The sequence below is a fragment of the Filicampus tigris genome, chromosome 6 (genome assembly GCF_054856515.1).
Source record: "Filicampus tigris isolate MCC_2025a chromosome 6, RoL_Ftig_1.0, whole genome shotgun sequence".
In the NCBI taxonomy this organism is placed as follows: Eukaryota; Metazoa; Chordata; class Actinopteri; order Syngnathiformes; family Syngnathidae; genus Filicampus; species Filicampus tigris.
The window spans coordinates 26,913,038-26,927,969 of NC_141222.1; the positions used below are offsets into that span (position 1 = coordinate 26,913,038).

Genomic DNA, 14,932 nt, shown 5'->3' on the forward strand with positions numbered 1-14,932 from the left:
TCAGCCAATCATGATCGGTGGCCGATCGATCGGAGCGCCGCTAGTTAGCGGACAAGAGCCTGGTGCGAAGTGTCATAACGAAAAGCATGTTGTCGGCTTTGGCACAAGCGACTGTTCTATCCGCGACAGCTGTCCTACTAACATGCCGTGATTTATGCCGCCGACACTAACCATGCTAGTTTGCTTGCTTTCCCAAAGAAAAAAACAATCAGCTTCTCCGCTTTGGCAAAACCATGCTATTTATAATAATCATCCCAACAACAGGTGCTCACCAAAATAGATAGCCTGCTAGAATTTGGTGCTAAAAGTCCCAAAGCAAATCATAATTTCATCTTTAAATGACTGTGCTATCTGCGATAATTAGCCTTCTAACATGTAGTTATTTATATCTCTGGTGCCAACCATGTTGGTCGGCATGTGAAAAGTTGGTGCTAAAGGTCGCATGATTTCAAAAATCTATCATTTGACTTAAGGCAAACGCTAATGTTATTGTAAGTTATGGTAATGTTAGGCAAGTTTACTTGTATTTGTATTCAAGCTTCTAATATACTATTTATTATGTTTTGAATCATGGGATCGTCATCCTTTCATGTGGTGCTCTCATCATGTATGTAACATGCAATAAAGCACTCTAATAAAGCCTCTATTGTTCAGGCCTGTGTCTCACATGTAAATAACTTGTTAGCGCTCACGTAGCTACCCTTAGTGATCTGTGTAATGCCGCTTTGTGTGAGTGAGAAGTGAACGCTGCTAAGCAACCTAGCTTTTGTTGCTAATTGTTGCACTGAATAGAAGGGTGTCACATTTTTACAAGTGGCTGTTTTATATGTGGTAGCCATCTTGTGGTGCTTTTTCTCTGGTGATAACTGTACTCGTTAGCATTTAATGTTAAAAGCCCAATTTTATTTTAACTCTAGTAAGTGTGCTAACTGTGATAACTGGCCTGCTAATGTAGTGATTTATGTCGCCTGCGCTAACTATGCAAATGAGTATGCTAGCATTTGTTGCTAATCATCTTAGAGAGGAGAGGTTTTTCATGCTTTGACTTAATCGTCCGTGTTATGTGCGCTAACTAGCTGAGTAGTATTCAATTCATTTCTTCCAGAGTTCACACATCTGGAAGGAACCATGCTAGGTAGCATGCTACCATTTGGTACCAAACGTTGCAACAAAAAGTTTCACCTCTCATGCTAACCATGCTAATTAGCATTATCACAGCATGTGAGTGCATCTCAAAGGTTATTTTTGCACTCTGTAACCGTCAGCCATTGTATATTTGGGATCTTGAGGCAGCTCATAAGACCTTGTCGGCTTCATTCCCTGCATCGGCTCTTTACAACTTCTCCACTTTCTGTGCATTTTCAATCCTTTTGTTTACCCCCTCAGCTTTTCATCTTGCCTGTGAGTGGTGTGTCTTGTTATTGCTTTGATTTCCCGCAGCCTGGCACTCACTCACACATTCTGTCTCTTCCCGGACGCCTCCATCAATATTTCATGATGTTTGGCCACCACCGTTGGTCCAGAGTCACCACAGGGGTGCTGCCGCCGCCTTGCTTTTATGTCCAAACTTCACGTATTCGTCAAGCAACAAGTCACCGCAGAGACCCCCAAAGCCACCACACACAACCGCACGATCTTGCCCTCACACACTGAAACACAATTAAACCGTTATTTATGAAAGGCCTTTCACACTTAAAAAAGCAACACAAAATGCTTCAGGAAACAGGTGATGAAAGGAAAAAAAAATCCCCTCGCTTATACAGTAAATAATTAAAGATTAGTCTTACATACAGTAGTAAATTAAATCACCAATACCGAAATAAATTGCTTAAAATAGATAAAGCATCAACCAGGACAAAACTGCCCAGTGTTTAAAAAAAAGACAAAGATTCGACTGCATTCAAAAGATTAACTCGTGATGGACGAAAAGTTTATTTTTTTAAACATTTTTTTGGTGGAGCTAAAGTAAGCTGCATCTTGCATACACACTCACAAAATAATGTTCATACATGGACACACACTCAAACACACACAGAAACGGGTGCACACGATGCCAAAGAGATCTTTGATGTGTTGCCAGGCAACCTGACTTTAATTTATTGCCTGTCAAGATGTTCTGATGCTCACTGCATGCTGTGAGTTGTTGTTGTGAATTGGAGGGAAGCCAGTGGGCGTAATAACATGTAGTTAGCATGCTAGCACATGGTGCTACCTTTGCCTAACTGCCAACTGATGCGCATATGGAAAATTATTGGGCGCTATAGGCATGAAAGGGTTAATGGTCTGCCTCCCATTGAAACAAAAGTGCAGTGCTGAGTAAACTTTTTTTTTTTTTTTGTATCCCTTGCTACTTTATTCTCCGGTGCGAAAGGGTCCTCTGGGTTATTGGCGGGCAATATGTTCCACACCAGCTGACGCTAACGGCGTCCACCATGGCGCTGCCCGAGCCGCGATTTATTTAACGTGACGGCTAAAAGAAACGCGGCAGAATGAAGCGCGGCTCTTATCGGAACACGCTGGGCGGACTGAGGCACCGTGAGCTCATTTTTACGAGCTCAATGCTGCCTGGTAGCTCAGCACAAACTGCGAAGAAAATAAATGGAGGCCATAAATCCAATGAGAAATGTGTGCTCACACCAAAATAGTGTGTGAAACTCTAAGGAATGATGTTGGGACAAAAAAAAAAAAAAGGCAGGAGAAATGAATGTGGGCTAGTACGTCACAGCATAGCATCAATGACTTAAAGACACTGTATAGCTTGCTAGCCCGCTGTGTTATATGGATCCAATTCTGATCCAATTCATTTGGTTTGATTCAATCCGACTTTTTTTTTTTTCACCCCCATCCATTATCCGGGCCGCTTATCTTTTATTCATTCAAATTTGTCAGGCTCGTTAACAGCACAATTTTCGGTGGTATTTCAAATTTGTAAGACCTTTTACTTTCACTTTACAGCGACTTAAAAGCCCGTAAGCGAATAGACTAATTAACAACGTTGTGCCATTCAGCATCAAAGTCTAGTGCTCTAACTAGCATGGTCAGTAGCACTGCCTTAAAGACCCGATGCTAGTCGTCTATTTAGTATGGTGAGATGGTCATTTGTGAATGAAAGCTGACAACTTTGCTCCATTTATCATCAAATCTAGTGCTCTAACTGGCATGGTCAGAACCGGTGACATAAAGTCCCCAATCTAATAGGCTATTTAGCACGGTTAGCACAATCATTAGAGTGAAAGCTGAAAACGTGTTTGCCTTTGAGACATTTAGCATCAAAAGCTGGTGTGCCAACTAGCATGTTTAGCGCAAATGACCCTCGTGAGGATAAGCGACTCGCATAATGGATGGATGGACATATAGCAACAATGCTAGTATGCTAACATGATTGCTTGAGTGAAAGCTGAAAATATGTTTGTCTTTGCGGCATTTAGCGGCAAATGCGAGTGTGCTAACTAGCACGGTCAGCACCAGTGACTTCAAGACCGGATGCTAGCAGGCTAGTTAGCGTGGATAGCGACACCAAACAGAGGAGAGCAACAAGGAGGGACCACACTCAGGTGTGTGTGTGTGTGTGTGTGTGTATATTGAAAGTGTGTGTACTTGTGAATGTCACAGTAAATGCAGGAATCAGCAGAATGCAAATGTGATGTTTGTACTTGTGTGCCACGTCAGCACATCCTGTGTGCGTTCAGGCATTGCTTATGTATATGTGTGCCTTTTGTGTGTTGCGAGTGTGTGAACAAATGAAAGCCAGCTACGTTCTCCGCATGCCCAAGTGTGTGTGTGTGTGTCCATTGAACACTTTCCATATTAATTGTCTTATTGGAGCGACGGCTTGTTTAAAAACTAGAACGATGGCATGAATATATTTCGTTTGATTTTGGTCAGAGGAAAAATCGTTATGAGTTTGAAGGCTGTCCAACATTTGTTTAGGAATGACATTGAATTTAAACACTCTGAAAGGCAGGTTTGGCGTGTACGGTGGTCCTTTCTTTTTGGCGCTCGGGCAGCAGTTTCAACCTTCCTGGGTTTGTTTTCCTTTTTGACAGAGGAAGAATCCTTTGGATTTTGAAGGCTATCAAACACAAGGTGGCTACGGGAGTCGAGCACTCCTTTCTTTTCGGAACTCGAGCAGGAGTCTCAACTGTCTTTTCTGGATTTCTTCAGCTTTTGACAGAGGAAGGTTGTTTTGATTCTGAAGGCTGTCAAACGCAAGGCGGCGTTTTCAGCGCTCGGGCAGCAGTTGCAACTATTTTCCCAAGCTTTGTTTCCTTTTTGGGTCGGAAGAAGAAACCTTTGAATTTTAAAGGCTGTCAAACACAAGATGGCTACGGGAGTAGAGAGCTCCTTTCTTTTCAGCGCTTGGGCAGCAGTCTCAACGATCTTTCTGGATTTCTTTCGCTTTTGACAGAGGAAGACTTTCGATTTTGAAGGATGTCAAATGTCAGGCAGCTGTTGGATAGATAAGTCATTTCAATAGCAACTATTTCTGATAGGTTTGTGTCCGATGTTGGTCTGAGGGAGAACCCTTTCGTTTTTAAAGGCTGCCAAACACAGGGGTGCTGCGGGGGTGGAGAGGTCCTTTTATTTTTGGTGCTTGGGCAGCAGTTTCAACTAATTTCCCTATTTTTTATTTATTTTTTTTATTTTTACATTTTGGGTGAGAAACCTTTCGATTTTAAATTCTGTCAAACAAGCTGGCTCCTTTCTTTTTTTAGCGCTTGGGCGGCAGTCTCAACTATCTTTTCTTTCCTTTCCTTTCGCTTTTGACAGAGGACGAATTATTTTGATTTTGAAGGCCGTCAAACTAAAGGTTTTTTGTTGTTGGCGCTTGGGCAGCAGTTGCGACTAATTTCCCGATTTTTTATTTTATTTTTTTACATTTTGGGTGAGAAACCTTTCGATTTTGAATCCTGTCAAACAAGATGGCTCCTTTCTTTTTTTTTTTTAGCGCTTGGGCGGCAGTCTCAACTATCTTTTCTGGGTTTCTTTCGCTTTTGACAGGAAGAATCCTTTTGATTTTGAAGGCCTTTCAAACGCAAGGCAGCTGGGCGATTGAGAAGTGTTTTCTTTCTGCCGCTCGGGCAGCAGAAGCAACTGTTTCTCAGCTCTCTATGAGTGCTCTCGTTTACCTCGATGTCGTGCATGCTAATATGCTAATATTAGACAATAACCACCGTATTGTTTTACTGTAAACACACAATCCGTGTTTGTGTGTTTGACTCATAAGCTGGCAACTGAAGTGCGACAGGAGGAAGTTACGATACACCCACTCGCACTCCCGCTGCGCCAGGTCACACACACACACACACACACACACACACACACACACGCGCACAGCGTTAGCGTTAAAGACCCACGCGCGCTCGTGGCCGCCACTCGCGTTAGTTTGACGGGCGACAGGAAGTTGAATTTCAAAGCTTTCAAATGTCAGCACGCTGACCTCGTGGTATTTGTTGGGCAGCGCTCGGAGGTTTCTCGCCCACTTGTCGCCACCGCTCTCTGTTGTTGTTGTTGTTGTTTTTGGGGCGCCCCACGGCCGCCGCCCGCCACATCCGCCACCCAAGCCGACGCCCCCTGCCAGCGCTTTGGCTGGTGGCACGGGGTTAGCGTGCCAACCCGCTTGGCCGGCGACCATTTCACGGAGATTGGAGGGACGCAGGAAGGCAGCTTGAAACAGCAACAACAAAGACAACAAGATATTTTTTTTTTTTTTTTTTTTTTTTGGGTGGTGATATAATGTTGGTATGAAAACATTCTGTTGATGTTTGCATTTTTATTTTAATTTTATTTTTGTATCTGTCTATATGTCTATATATATATATATATATATATATATATATATATATATATATATATATATATATAACACAAAGAGAGATTCTTACTGGCCACTTCATTAGGCACACCATCGGATGACTTTACAGAGACAACAACTCTCGCTTGCGCTGCTGCAGCTGTTGCTAATATTAGCACGCGTGCTAATTACAGTCACTGGTGGCTAAAGCCAACAATGCGCATTTGTCACTGTCACATTGATCGCGCTCATAGATTAGCCATAGTGCGATGTCAGGTCCAATTAGACGAGGCAGGCATGGAGTCATGAGACCATGTTCTGGCCCGTCTACATGGACACACACACGCACAGCTACACGCACACACTCCTTGTTGAGGTGTGTTTCATCCTCATTCACCTTTAAAGTTTCTGTAGCCTCCTCAACTTGTTATCTGTCACTGCTGGCCTCCTTTCTCACCTGTGTGTGTGCGTGTGTGTGTGTGTGTGTACGCGCTACCGAGCATGTGTGCGCAAGACTTCCTTCCTGCTCTTGTTGGAAGCGAGTTTTCGTAGACATCAAGGGCATCTTCAGAGTCTTCAACAAAGTCAACGTATGTCAAAACCTGTTTCGTCAGTAAAGTACACCAAAGACAATTTGGCGTCTTCGATGAACCGAAACTTGCATCAAAGGCAGTTAAGAAGCTTCAGTCGACCTCACGGATGTGTTTTGTTCAACTTTAAAGACAATTTAAAGTCATTGTCCAACCTAGCTAGTTGTTGTGAACACGGGAAACAATTTAGAGTCTTTGATGAACCGAGCATACACGCTATTTGTAACCAACCAGAGTATCTGGCAAATCACTTACATCAAAGACATTTTAGAATTGCAGCATACAGGATGTATGTTACTTCAAATTTTTGAGTTAATTGAATCTTTGACAAGGACTTGGACCACTGTTGCATGAACCATTTACAGCCATTTTGCATCCGTCATAAAGATGTTAATCAGATGTTAACTAGCCTACTAGCATCGGGGCTTTAAAGTTGCTGTCAACTTCCAAATCTACAAATCACAAAAAAAAATGGAGTTAGACCACTTTAATTCTCAATAACTGAATTGATGGTCTCTGACAAAGTAAACACAGAGAGAAAGTTACAATGAGAATATGCATACCGGACATATTTTTAAACATCAATTTCGAGTCTTCCACAAACTTAATGTTTTTTTTTTTGTTATTTTATGCCCTACTGCCATTGACGAATTTACTCGTCTTTTCACAGTCCAGCCATTCAATCCCAGGAAAATGTCTGACAGTGAAAATGAGTTACCATGCCTTAGAGTTTTCCCCCGTGAGATTCTGGGAGTCACGACACGGCGTAGAACGTGGCAAAGCTGCAGAAATCCAACTTGTGCTTGGCCCTCGCCGCTCCGCTTTGGCTTAAATGTGACGAGCTGTGCTGAGTCACGGCCCAGACGAACCGCGTCTGGACCAAGGCCAAAGCACCACGACGGCCAGAATGAGAGTGAGAGCGAGATGCTTCCCAAATGTGCGCAGCACTCACAGCTTTTCCCTCAAGTGTCTGTTACTCCCTGAGAGGTGCGAAAATGGCCCCCCAAAAAATGGCCAACGCGCAAAACAAAAGGACGAGGAGACGACATAACTGGAGGAAATGACACTGTTAATTGCTGTAAAGTGTAAAGGAAGCAAAACGGCAGTCGCAGATACTGTATCTGCCACGACTTTTGTGGACATCGACAAATGTATTTTTGTGTGGTTTTGTTCACTAACTAGTTGACAAAATATGCAAACGAAAAGATAAAAACCTGAGAACTCAGGAGTTAGTGGACTCATGGAAGTAATGCAGATTCAGATAAGTCCGTTAAATCGGTTGACGGACATGTGTCGGCAAACTTCTCTCAAACACTGTGGACTGAGACGATCTGGTTCACTGACTCAGTCACGGGACTCACAAAAACTCACTGACAACACTGTCTGTAACTCAAACGATTCCGTTGAATCAGGTGACTAATGTAAACTCCACAGAGCCAGATAATTTTTCACTAGCCAGAATCAGTGAGACTCCGCTAACTCTGAGAATTCAGTTCAATTGCGTGACTGACCCAAATTTGTGGAAACCCTGCGGAACCAGAATGAGTTAGTTGAAATAGTTTCACTGACTCAGGTCACTGGACTCATTGGTAACACCGCAGACTCAGAAGATTCAGTTCAACTGATTGACATTAGCGGATTCAGTTAAATTGACTGGAGTCAGCAGGCTCCCCAAAACACTGTGGGCTGAAATAATTTTGTTCACTGACTCAAGTCACGGGACTCAAAGAAAAGGCGCAAACGCAGAATGAGTCAGTTGAATCAGTTCACTGACTCTAGTCAGCAAGATACCACAGACTCAGAGGATTCAGTTGAATCGACTGACCCAAGGTAGTGGACTCACCTCAAACACTCCCTGGCTCAAGTGAGCCGGCTTACCGGAAAGACCGCAAACTCTGACGATTCCGTTGTATTAATCACTGAGTCGAGTTAGCGGACTCAGATGATTTGGCTCACTGACTCAATTTGCCAGCTCCCTGTACATTAGACGACTTTGAGAAGATTTGGGAAATGTTGGAGGAGGGAGACATCTCAAACAGGCTGGATAGGGGCTGCTGAGGACCAGAATTGGGCACCCCTGCACTAAACGATCGAGATGTCGCTGTGACTCCAGAAAAACTCTCAAACTTCCTTCTGATTTTCAGTTTTTAGTCTGAGGCTGTCAAAAGTGTAATCCCAGCACATTGGGTGACTGACTCAAGTCAGCAGGCTCCCCAGAAACACCGCAGACTTTGGGTCACTGCCTTATGTTACCGGACTCAGGGAAACAGCTCAAATGGAGAACGATTCAGATGAATCGTGTGACTGACTCGAATTTGCATTCTCATCAAAAACACTGATGATTTGGTTCAATGACTCTGCAGAATCAGTATGATGAATGTTGAATAGTCTGACTGACTCGAGTCAATGGACTGACCAGAATACACTGCGGACTCGACGCGAGAAACCCAAGAGACTCAAATTTATATTACAACTGTATGCAATCTATTGTTATTTTATGATTGCTTATTATATGTACCGAGAGGCGTGAAGTTGAACTGACTTTTAAACCATTGTGCACAAAGCTATTTCATTGCCTTGAATCCTTTTTCCTGGACAAACTGTTTTGTTAGCAAAGTTGGATCTGGTGGTTTCTCCTAATCAAGTAGCAGCGGGTAGTCGCAAAAAAAAAAAGAAGGAAGAAACAGTTTGCATATTGAAACAACAATAAGTGCGTATTATTTGGCGGCAGCATGCGGCTGAGCTGTCATCTCAGGTGAGCGCCTTTGACAAAACTGCAACACAAAGGCGCTTAATTGGACCAAAAGGGATTTGAATGGCTGCTCTTAGGCTGCATGAGCGCATAATAACGGCGCTTGACTCGCATTTACCTCTCGTTTGTTGGTTTCGGAAAGTGACAATCAATTTAACAACAACAATTTAGTCTTAGGAGATGAGTACACCTAGAATATGTGACTTTGTAAACATCAACGACAATTTACAAGCTTCCATAATCCTCTTGTACATGTTTTTAGAAACATCAAAGACAAATTAGTCTTTGAGAAACCTAATGTCCATGTTTTTGTCAACAGCAAGACATTCTGACAAAACTTGATCAATTGAGTCTTTGATGAACCTGGTTTCCATGTTTTGTAAACATCAAAGACATTCCGACAAAACTTGATCAATTGAGGCTTTGACGAACCCGGTGTTCATTTTTTGTAAACATCAAAGACATACTGACAAAACCTGATCGAGTCTTTGATGAACCTGGTGTCCATGTTTTTGTAAACATCAAAGACATTTTGACAAAACTTGACCAATTGAGTCTTTGATGAACCCGGTGTCCATGTTTTTGTAAACATCAAAGACTATTTACAGTTTGAAAAGCTCAACCCACCTTTCGTAAACATCGAAGAAAATTTAGAGCTTTCAAATTAATGTACATGTTTTGGAAAGACAACTGAGTCTAACAAACCTAACGTTCACATTTTTGTAAACATCAAAGACAATGCCGTTTTTTTCAAACGTAAACATCTGTTTTTGCAAACAAATAAGGTGCTTTAGAGTCTTCGACAAAACATCCAAAATGTTTTTGAGTCTTTATCACAAACTTGGTCGACTTTTGTAAACATCAAAGACAATTTACTCTTTGACGACCCAAAGACCATTTATGGTCAACCTCACTTTTCATAAACATCAGAAGAAAAGTAAGAGTTTTCAACTTAATGTACTAAAGGTCGTCAAGACAAATCTAATGTTCACATTTTTGTAAACATCAAAGACAAACTTAAGATCTGTTTTTCCAAACAAATAAGGTGGATTTGAGTCTTCAACAAAACCGACGTCCATGTTTTGTTAACTTCAAAGACAAACTGGTAGTAACCACAAAAGTAAACAAGGGTTTGAAACATTTCAGCGACAAATTCTCTCCCTCATTCATCTTGAGTATGTTTTCTAAAACATATTTTTGTGTGTGTGTGTGTGGGGGGGGCTTTTCCGCCTCCCTGCCTCCATCCCATAATATTCATCTCCCGCCCGGTGATGGATGCTGGCCTCCAGCTGACTGCCGAGCGCGGCGCTGGATCAAAACATCATTTTCGCTCATTTGTTTTGGCCCCGATCTAAGCGGCTCTCTTTCTTTTTCTTTCTTTACCCGTTCGCCATTTGTTTGCTCGATAGCGCACAAGCCCGTTTAGTTTTTCGGGTCGGGGTGGTCGGGAATTTTTATTCCCATCGTGCACCTGCCAGCTGCCTTTTTTTATGTCTTCTCGTTTGGCCTGTGGAGGGGAAATGTGCTCCATTGCTGTACTTGATGTTATTCTGCCTTCTGTTGATTTCGATTGTGCAAGGTGGCACTTATCATCAATAACTAAGGAGAGGAGCGATCGTATTCAATGTAGGACGTGTACAGGTTTTTTTTTTTTTTTTTTTTTCACTCTCCGGATTATTTATAGTTGTTTGGTTTATTTCTGTTGCGCATGGTGTATGTTATTATGTATACATGCCGAGAGAAGTCATTGCTTTGATTATATGATACGCACTGGTGGAGGTAGAGGGGAGCCCCCCCCCGAAATATACTTGGACCCCCCAGGCGTCAGGCCAGATAATTGACTTTTGAGTATTTTCTGATTTTTTTTTTTTTTTTTTTTTTTCAGGAGTTTTCTTTTCCAGATTTTCCTCCATCCTCCCTAGGGCACATACAAGGAATGTTTATCTGCGTTTTCTGAAGAATTATTTGGGTTTGTAAAAATATTTTTTTTTAGGGGCGAAAAATAATCAACGCGGCGGTGTTATAACGCTTTCAGGAGCGTCGGTTTGAACTAATCCGTGCAGCAACACATGCAGGCAGACAGTATAACACTCACAGGCATATATTCTTTATCCTCTGCCAAAAGTGACTATTACTGCATAAACGTGACTATTTACTGCAGATTACTGAGTTGCAGAAGTTTAGACATACTCTGTGATATGCATTATATCATTTCAATGGGGAAAGATGAGTTGGCCAGTGTGTTCCGTTGACATTATACCTCTATGACGATTACTGCATATGCACGTTTTTTTTTTTTTTTTTTAACCCTCTTGTTTATTTCTCAATTCATTGTGTTTATTTCTATTGCGCAGGCTGGAGATATTTCCTGTTCCTCTCCGCCTTGGGGTGCTTTTCCCTGGCCGCGTCCTCCTGACCGCCGCCCCGGAGTGTTTTTGTGGTCAGTAAGCTGACATTTACTCGCGATTGTGGTCCCGCCTTCCTTTATACCCGCTCTTTGTCACGCTAACGCTCCCGGCCACCCTAACCTTTACGTTAAGGATCTAAATGCAGATGGCGGGAAAAAAAAAAAAAAAGAAGAAGAAGAAAAGAAAGAAAAGCGCAGAGGCCGCCCGTGTCGCTGCTGACCTTCGTACGTGCCGCCGCTGACATTCTCCCGAGCGGGAGAGAAACTATTTCTGGCTTTTTTTTTTTTTTTCTGCCGGTGGGAAAATGTTTGCACGGATCAGCTCCTGTCGCGAGGTTAGCGTGAGATGACAGACGGGATGACAGGAAGGAGCGGAAAGGTTGCGAGGGGTAAAAAACACTGTCAAAAATTGAGATGATGGGCTGTGTTATTACATCGGTAAAAGGCGGTTCATTTCCACAGTGCAAAGTGGCCGTTATCACAACTGACCAGAGGAGGGATCACAAGAATTATATGCGTGACCGAGTGTGCCCTCGATTTATTTGCTTTGCTTTGTATATTATTTCTCACCATTCTTTTAATTTAATCATTTGTATGGCATGACTACATGTCATACTCAGTTGCAGGCACGTGCACACATAAACCCCAAGTGGTGCTGAAGCACCTGCTCTTTTGCCCGAGATGAAAAAAGTGCCATTTTTGCTGCAGCCCGTTTTTTAAAATTATTTTTACACTACCCAAGTAATCTTCCCAACACAGATTTTATGATGTACTGTATGTATGATGATATGATAGGGTTTTTTGTTTGTTTGTTTTTTTAAATCCTTTTGTCTTGTTTTTTAAATTCAGTTTTAGTCAATTTTACAGCAGGTTTGTTCGTTTTCATTCATTTTTATTTTGGGGGAAAACACTAGGTTTTATTAGTTTTCTTTTATTTTATTTGTCAAGTGCAAGATAGCTCTCTCTCTATCTATCTATCTATCTATATCTATATCTATATCTATATATATATATATATATATATATATATATATATATATATATATATATATATAAAAGGTCAATGAGTATTGGGTAATAATAGTAAAGTAACCTACAATTGCCAAACGACTTTTTGTCCAAACCGAAGAAGGAAGGTCAAACGGCAATACCGAAATAAATAATTAAACCCCGAAATTTCATGTATGATATGAACCAAGATGAACTGAAATGATAGTCAATTGTAGTTAGTTTTACGAACGTAAAATGTAATTTCAGTTAATTTGCATTTTCTAAAAAGCATTTTAGTATTTTTCTTAAATGTTGTTAACGAACGAATGTTTATTTTTTTTTCAATTTTAGTCTCAGTCATTTAGTCGGTTTTCATTTAACTGTAACACCGTTGGCATTTTTACATAACTTTGTTTGACTCTTTGTCGATCACTCCCATACTTTCTGTTTGATTCTATTCAGTCAGTTCTGGAATTTGTGCTGCGTACTCTCCCTGAATCAGTGGAACGAGCTTCTGCTCCTCTGCTCAATCAAATGACGTTAATGTGTTTTACACGGGCAGACGATATTCGACACAGGCTGGAGTCAAAGGGGCTCTATCGTCAGAACCAACTTTTATCCCTTCCTCCTCAGCGCGGCAGACCTATGGCATCTTTCATCAGTTAGCGACTAATTTGCTGTCGCTAATCTGCTTTTTGGAGTTCCTGGATAAATATTAGGACCTCTTTGACCAGCAGCCTCTTTTCAATTAGGCGCGGGTCGCCCGCGCTGTCTGCTTAATTTCACTCCACCATTGATTTGATTTTTATCTTCAGCTGCCAGCCTCCTGCCTCCCCGGCTCGGCTGTCATCAAACTTTTATTAATAACTGCTCCTCTGTCTCGCTTTGTCACACTCTCTCTTTCTCCATCGGCTCTGGAGACTTCCTGCTCTCGTTCTTGCTTTCACTTTGGAGAAGCCGATACATTTTGGGACCTTGTAGAGGAGGGGAAGCTTGCGGTGGAAAACGAGTCCTCGTCGTTGAAAAGTGAACATTGCCTTCATCCAGCAAAAAGAGGTGAGTGATTGAGAAGGGGTATCAATAGCCGTGATGTGGAATCACCGACCCTGAGATGTTGTGGAGAATGTCCCGCTGGGGAACGCGAGCCGTACTGGACCACAGCTGACTCGATAATCAAAAAGGTTCTTGCCGTCATGTGGACTCACCAACCTTGAAAATGTAAAGTCGTTGTGGAAACAATCTTGGAAGTTCGGTTTCACTGTGACGGCGCTCTTGTGGATCACGCAATGGATCTCAGCTATCGAATATTTTAGTAATCGAGTATCCTCCTGAAAATTCTATCAAATAATCAAGTATCGGGTTAAAACACATTTTTTGCTTGGTTAAAGAATAATTATGAATGCACAAAAGAAAACAAGACACTCGAGGATCACGCAATGGACCTCAACTATCGAATATTTTAGTAATCGAGTATCCTCCTGAAAATTCTATCAAATAATCAAGTATTGGGTTAAAACATATATTTGCTTGGTTGAAGAATAATTACGAATGCACAAAAGAAAACAAGACACTCGAGGATCACGCAATGGATCTCAACTATCGAATATTTTAGTAATCGAGTATCTTCCTGAAAATTCTATCAAATAATCAAATATTGGTTTAAAACACATTTTTTGCTTGGTTGAAGAATAATTACGAATGCACAAAAGAAAACAAGACACTCGAGGATCACGCAATGGATCTCAACTATCGAATATTTTAGTAATCGAGTATCCTCCTGAAAATTCTATCAAATAATCAAGTATTGGGTTAAAACATATATATGCTTGGTTGAAGAATAATTACGAATGCACAAAAGAAAACAAGACAATTCAACTAGTAACGAGCAACCAATTGGTTTCCTTTTTTCTGTTTTTTAGACAATCAACAGTTTCTGTTTCTTAAATTGAAATTGTCCATTCTGGAAGATCGCGCCCATCTGTGAATGCTGTCAAGGAACATGTACCGAATGAGTTCCCTTTTATGTTCGCTCCATTGACTTAATTGCTGTCAATCTCCCGTAAAATCAATCGGCATCTTCATTATCGATCAAATAATGGGCCCCAAAGTTTTGAAGATGGCTTGACAAAAGGAACTGGTGGAGCACAATAAAGCAACATGCGATGCATTGGGTTTTGATCTCAGATGGAGCAGATTAGGCATTGTTGAAAATCAATTCGATTCTTGCTGAGACATATCCAAACAACTGCTGAATTAAAAATCAATCGGTTCTTTCCGCCGTCAAAAAACAACAACTTTTTCCTATTGCCATTAACGCTCTCAGACAGCTTATCAGTGACAAACTTTTGTCAACGTTGACTCCGCTCTTTCACTGTCGCTAATGAAAGCTGAGCTAATTT

At 41.6% G+C, this 14,932-nt stretch overlaps 1 protein-coding gene across 4 annotated transcripts in view; it reads left to right on the forward strand.

Annotated features, from left to right (window-relative positions):
• The window catches only part of LOC147146535 (protein phosphatase 1 regulatory subunit 29-like), a 96,354-nt gene that overhangs the window by 20,019 nt on the left and 61,403 nt on the right, over positions 1–14,932 (forward strand). Inside the window, exons 3-4 of one of the 4 annotated variants that reach the window (XM_086033395.1) lie at positions 3,429–3,554; positions 11,491–11,576. The exons of 1 other annotated variant lie outside the window; for it this stretch is intronic. The gene's annotated coding sequence lies outside the window, so the exon portion shown is untranslated. Of the gene's footprint in view, positions 1–3,428; positions 3,555–11,490; positions 11,577–13,099; positions 13,590–14,932 lie in introns of those variants that run through there. 2 more of the 4 variants (XM_086033396.1, XM_086033397.1) reach the window with 2 other exon arrangements.